This window comes from Alosa alosa, chromosome 9 (genome assembly GCF_017589495.1).
Source record: "Alosa alosa isolate M-15738 ecotype Scorff River chromosome 9, AALO_Geno_1.1, whole genome shotgun sequence".
Classification (NCBI taxonomy): Eukaryota; Metazoa; Chordata; class Actinopteri; order Clupeiformes; family Clupeidae; genus Alosa; species Alosa alosa.
Window position 1 is genome coordinate 11,884,180 of NC_063197.1, and position 6,879 is coordinate 11,891,058.

Genomic DNA, 6,879 nt, shown 5'->3' on the forward strand with positions numbered 1-6,879 from the left:
GTGTGTGCAATGACTGCAATGTCTCCTCTGCACATATCTGTGACAACAATGTCTCCTCTGTGGATAACACATACACACACACACACACACACACACACACACACACACACACACACACACACACACACACACACACACACACACACACACCCATACACACACACACACACACATTGTTGAATAGTTGTGTGTGTGTGTATGAATATGTACACATGTGTCCCGTACATGTGTAACATAGGGAACAAATGCACATAGGCCTCTACAACATAATATGATATGACAATATAATAACAGTTGATAACACATAAACAAAGCTGTGAAGCTTTGTTTATGTGTTATCAACTGTTAGTAAAACATAAATCGCTACCTATAGATGGTGCTACCATTTGTGAAATCAGAGTACTGTATGTTAACATCTGAGCAACCACAGTCTATGGCATGAGAGCATCCTTTTGTGTGCCACTGGCCTGCTCTCTATGGCATGAAACACAATAATACGGCTCCTCTGCCGTGGTCTGTCTCTCTCTCCTGCTCAAAGCTGTTAGTCTCCCTCTGGCTGAAGCACACAGAGCCAGCGCCCTCATAGCCCTCATGTGCTCTCCTCAGATATATAAAGATAAAACTCCTCTCTCAAACACACACACACACACAGAAACACACAGAAACACACACACACAAACAGCAGAAACACACACACACACAAAGACACAGAATCAAACACACAAACAAACACACACACACACACACACACACACACACACACACCAGGGATGGATTACTGCACGGGCCTACCGGGCCCAGGCCCAGTGGCGCAAGGGGTCAGGGGGCCCTGAAGCCCAAGCCTTTGCATAGAATCATTGCCTCAATATCAACAAATCAGGATGTAGGCTGTGAATCTGATTGAATTTAGTATTGGCCATCCCCAAAATGCACCAGAATACAGGAAATCACATCAAACAAATTAAAAAAATTCTGGGGGAGGACCCCCAAACTCCCCCTCCCACATATATGACAATAAGTGGGGGGCCCTTAATACATCTGGGCCCAGGGGCCCGAAAGTTTATAATCCGCCCATGACACACACACACACACACACACACACACACACATACACAGAGATAAACACACACACACACACACACACACACACACACACAACACATACAAAGACACCAAGAAAAACACACATACAAGGCACATACACAAAGACACATACACAATGATACACCGGTTCATTACATTACATTACATTACATTACATTTGGCTGACGCTTTTTAACCAAAGCGACTAACAACATGGTAAACAGTAAGTTTTAGAACAAATTCTCACAATTTTTAGGACAGTTTCAAAAAACATTAGAGTACAGTAAGAATAAGGCCGGGTGAGTGCTGTTTTTAGCAGTTACTTGTCAGTTTAAAATGGCTGGTGAGTGCTAGGATCAGTAAGACTTGTTGTAAGTGTTGCTATGAGAGTAGATGTTCTCTAAAGAGCTGGGTCTTCAGGAGTTTTTGAAAGTGGAAAAGGATGTCCCTGCCCTTGTAGGAACTGGCAGTGTGTTCCACCAACGAGGAACAACAGATGAGAAAAAGTTTGATTGGCTTGAGCGTACCGGTGGTAGAGCTAGACGTCGCTCGTCAGAGGAGCGCAGTGGTCTGGAGGTAGTGTAAGTCTGTATGAGGGCATTCAAGTAGGTGGGAGCAGAACCGAGACTACTTTGTAGGCAAGCCGCTAGAGACTTGAATTTGATGGGCCGCCATAGGTAGCCAGTGTAGCTGGATGAGCAGCGGGGTAACATGTGCCCTTTTGGGTTGGTTGTTGTAGACCAGAAGCGCCCTTGGCCGTTCTGGATCATCTGAAGTGGTTTTCACACTTCAAGCGGGCTGGGAGACCTGTCAGGAGGGCATTGCAGTAGTCGAAGTCGCGAGATGACTATTGCCTGAACCAGAAGTTGGGTAGCATCTTGAGTCAAGTAAGTCCTGATTTTCCGTTATGTTGTAGAGTCGCGAAACGGCATGACCGGGCGACTGAGGCAACATGATCTGAGAAGTTTAGTTGGTTGTCGAGAACAACTCCTAGATTTCTTGCAGTCCTGGTCGGTTGAAACAGACAGGGAGTCAAATTTGATGTTGATGTCGTGTGTATGGTAGGTTTAGCTGGGATGACCAGCAGTTCAGTCTTTTTGAGGTTCAGCTGGAGGTGGTGTGCCTTCATCCATGTAGCTATGTCTGAAAGGCAATCTGAGATCCGTGCTGAAACCAGGGGGTCGTCAGGTGGAAAGGACAGATAGAGCTGTGTGTCGTCTGCATAGCAGTGGTATGAGAAGCCGTCTTGACGGATAATCTGTCCCAAGGAGGTGGTGTAGATAGCAAAGAGGAGGGGGCCCAGCACTGAGCCCTGGGGGACCCCTGTGGTGAGATGGTGAGGTGCGGATAGCTGACCAAGCCATGATACGTTAAACGAGCGTCCTGTGAGGTAGGATTCAAACCAGGAGAGAGCAGAACCGGAGATTCCCATGTCAGCGAGTATAGAGAGAAGGATACGGTGATTAACCGTGTCAAAGGCAACCGATAAGTCAAGCAGAATGAGTACTGATGACCGAGCGGTCGCCCAAGCTTCTTTAAGGCTTCTGTTACAGACAGCAGAGCCGTTTCGGTAGAGTGGCGCTTTTGAACCCAGACTGATTTGGATCCAGAAGGTTGTTCTGTGAAAGGAAGTCAGAGACCTGTTTGGAGACTGCTTTCGTTCAATGCCTTTGGATAGGAAAGGCAGTAGTGAGACAGGGCGGTAGTTCTCGACTTGAGCAGGGTTGAGAGAAGCTTTCTTAAGTAATGGTGTTACCGGGCCACTTTGAGCGCTGTTGGAAATGTGCGGAGGTTAGCGAGGCATTGATCACATGTGTGATAGCTGGGCGATGGTCTGGCTGATGGACTGAAGTAGGCTCACGTAGGTATAGGGTCCAGCGAGCATGTGGGTAGGACGGCTGCATGTCAGGAGTCTGGACACTTCACTCTTCGAGAGAGAAGCGTGAATGCTGAAAAAGATGTTCCAGCAGTCCCTAGAGGTTGTAGGAGTCGCGGTATCTGAGTCAGATCGTTGAGTGGGCATGTAGGAGAATTGACTGCTGATTGCCCCCACTTTGTTTGTAAAAAAAAAAATGGCGAGGGTATCTGCAGTAAGGCTGGGATGGAGGAGGGCAGCTGAGGGTTGAGTAGCGATTTGAAGGTTGAGAAAAAGTTGAGTGTCTGTAGCGCTGTTGATTTTGTCATGGTAGAAAGCAGTCTTAGCAGCAGTGATGCTGGCTGAGAAGGAGGTCAGGAGTGTCTGGTAGTTTTGAGGTCGTCAGCTAGTTTGGATTTGTGCCATTTCCTCTCCAGCGGCTCTGAGTTTGGTGCTTCGCGATCGGAGGGTATCATTTAGCCATGGATGAGAATGTTTTGGATCGAGCTGGCCTTGTGGTAAGAGGGCACAGCTCGTCTAGACCGCGGGTCAGTGTGGAGCAGAGCGAGTCCAGTGGCTTCATTAACCTCCAGAGAGGAGAAGGTGTTGAGTGGAGGTAGACCGGAGGCAACCACAGAGGAGAAGTCGTTGGAGACAGGTTCGGATGTTGCGGGAGAACGCGACCATCGGCTGAGGAGCGGAGGCTGTTCCTGACAGGCTGGCGTTGAACTGGACTGAACTGCTGAACTGAACTGAACTGCTGAACTGGTTCACACACACACACACACACACACACACACACACACACACACACACACACTCACACACACACACACACACACACACACACACACACACACACACACACACACACACACACTCACACATTCACACAGTGTCAGTTTGCCGTTCCGCCTCCTTTGTCTACTTTTCACCGGCTCTAACTGCCCAGGCTTCCCTGGATCCATCAGGTTGTGAAAGCAAGGAAGGTTTTTTTCCCCCCTTCTACTTTTTGTTGTGATCTGGTGAGCAATGTTTGGGGTTTCACTGAGATGCAACTCCCATACTCCCAGTGCAGAGGATTTGGGAATTAAATGTCACTTGTGGAGATGGATGTCTCCTCTGATAACATCGGGAAGAAAAGCAATGCATCCGTGTGACACTGGACGGCTAGTAAAAAATAAATAAATCTGTGTTGGAATTTTGGGAATATTCACAGATGGGGTTACATATGTATGGACGTCACACACACAAACAGACACACACACAGGTACACACACACATACAAACCTGCATATTGAAACCTATACATATATACAGTACACACATCAATGCTCTCTCTCTCTCTCTCTCTCTCTCTCTTTCTCTCTCTCTCTCTCTATCACACACACACACACACACTTTGTATTTGCTCTCCCTCTCATACATACATTCATGGCCACAAGCTCCACACTCTCATGGACCCACAAACCCGCTGCTTTAGGCATGCTTTTCTTATGTTAATTCCAGAGCGTTACATTGTCAGCGAGGGATTGTACAACACCATCCCCGAGATGGAGTCACCCACCCCGCCTTCCACCAGCCTGAAGTCACACTCTCCCAGAGCCAGTGTCAGGGTTCACGCGGTGGTTATCTAGAAGACACCAGTGGGCTTCTCAGCCTTGGCTTTGTGCCATCATTGAAAGGTTAGAAATGCGAGGCCCACTGGGTCTCCGGTTTTTCTATTGTAGCAGAACGGTTAAGGCTTGGCACATTGCCACTGGGGCTTTTTGTGTCCACTGCATACCATTCAAGCTCGTACTGTATTTGCCAGATAAACGCAAAGCCCAGTAATCCCTGTTGTTTCTGGTGCTATCAAGCAAGTGCAAGAGAGGATTCCTTTTAAAGATGGATGTCAGATGTCAGCTGGGTGTCAATCATTTTAAAACACATGTACTCGCCAGGGAGATGACCTCATCTGTAGGTCATGTACAGTGCATGTGCTGTGTATGTGTTTTTATCTGTTTGTGTGATCTTGAGAAATGAAACTGTGACTTTGGTGCTACCAACTCACTCTATCAGCTGAGTCACTTGTTCCTTGGATGCGTCCTGGAAGTCTTTGGGTATTTCGCTTTAGCTTGTCTGTGCTTGCAAATGCATTTGAACTGTCAGTATTTCACTGATTACAGTAACAACCACCAACACAAACCCAGTAGTTAAGGGGCAGTAGTTTCTGCAAATAATCCAGAACAAAACCTGTATGAAACATAGTATTTGATGATTCTTATGGTTTGCCATGGGGCTGTCACTACAGTATGTGGAGAATACCTCCCACTGGTTTGATTTATACTGCTAAGTCCTGCGCCGCAGTGTTCCTCTCTCTTTATTAACTTCAGCGGTAATGGCTTTGGTCATGTCTCACTGGGCCATACGTGTTTTAATGATACTTCTCTTCCTCCTCCCTCCCCCTGCTGTCCACATGCTGCGCTGCGGAAACAGCCAGAAACAGGTTAGTCTTTCTCTTGATGTCTCGCTTGCTTTCATCTGCTTTGTGGCATGTCTGTGTGTGTGTGTGTGTGTGTGTGGGTGTGTGTGTGTGTGTGTGTGTGTGTGTGTGTGTGTGTGTGTGTGTGTGTGTGTGTGTGTGTGTGTGTGTGTGTGTGTCTGTGTGTGTGTGTGTGTGTGTGTGTGTGTGTGTGTGTGTGTGTGTGTGTGTGTGTGTGTGTGTGTGTTTGTGTCTATATTAGCGTTCTCTGCTGTCCCTCTTTTCGTCTCCGTTGTGTGATGTCCATCACCAAAAAACACAAGTAAACTTTCCTCTCTGATGTTGACAAGCTCTTGGATGTTCTGCATATGCTGCATACTCTCTCTCTCTCTCTCTCTCTCTCTCTCTCTCTCTCTCTCTCTCTCTCTCCCTCTCTCTCTCTCTCTCTCTCTCTCTCTCTCTCTCTCTCTCTCTCTGTCCCTCTCTGTCTCTCTCTCTTTTTCTTTAAGAGGAACCTGTAGATCCCAGCCCTGCCTCGTTAGGTAATCCATTATTAATTGAATAGAGAACATCATTAGCCTGCAACCTTGAAACTTTGGGGTCCTTGTTGTGGCTATATTATGAGGATAAGGGGGGGACGAGGCTGGTTCGAAATCTTGGCTCCTCCACACGGAATGCACTTAGCGGGTATTTGATTATTACTCTCGCTTATTAGTCTCGCTGGAAGTCGCTGGCGAGGGTTGGAAAGTGCGTCATGAATTCCAAACAGTGCCGGAACTGCTCTGGCCATACGCTGGGAGAAGAAAAAAGTGCTGGAAAAAGAAGGATTATTGCGCCACCGCCTCACTCGCGATTGAATATTCATCCCATTCATCGCATCGCTCAAGACGGATGTCCCCCAGGAATCGATAAAGGAGTCTATCATCTAACAGTGCTCCGGAAAATGCCACACTTGTGCCATTCATGCCACAGCGTTTGAGTCTCTGGATGAGTCAATGGGAGTGGGGTGTGGGAGAGTCTGTGTGTGCATGTGTGTGTGTGTGTGTGTGTGTGTGTGTGTGTGTGTGTGGGCTTGGGAGAATGATCATTTGTGTTGCAGAGGAAGCGAGTGTGGCTCTGTTCTTCTGCTTGTCTTTTTCTTTGACAAAGAGAAATGGCAAGACAAAAACACAAAGAGATAAACACTGTCCCGACTGAAAGCCAACAATACAAACAGACACAGTTTTTCAATGTCACTTCCTCACTTAGTGACATTAGGAAAAATAATACAAATAAATGGCAAAAGAAACCTCCAAGACCTATTATCAAATATTGCCCACGCCCAACTCTTCCCTATAAGCTCATGTGTTTATCTCTGATACCTCTGCGTCCAAGTTTGAGATTTGATCATGACTGGTCACTAAGACACAATATTATCTTGTGCCACGTGTTGTTCACCCACAGACACCTTCCCAATGCACACAGCTGTGCTCTATAC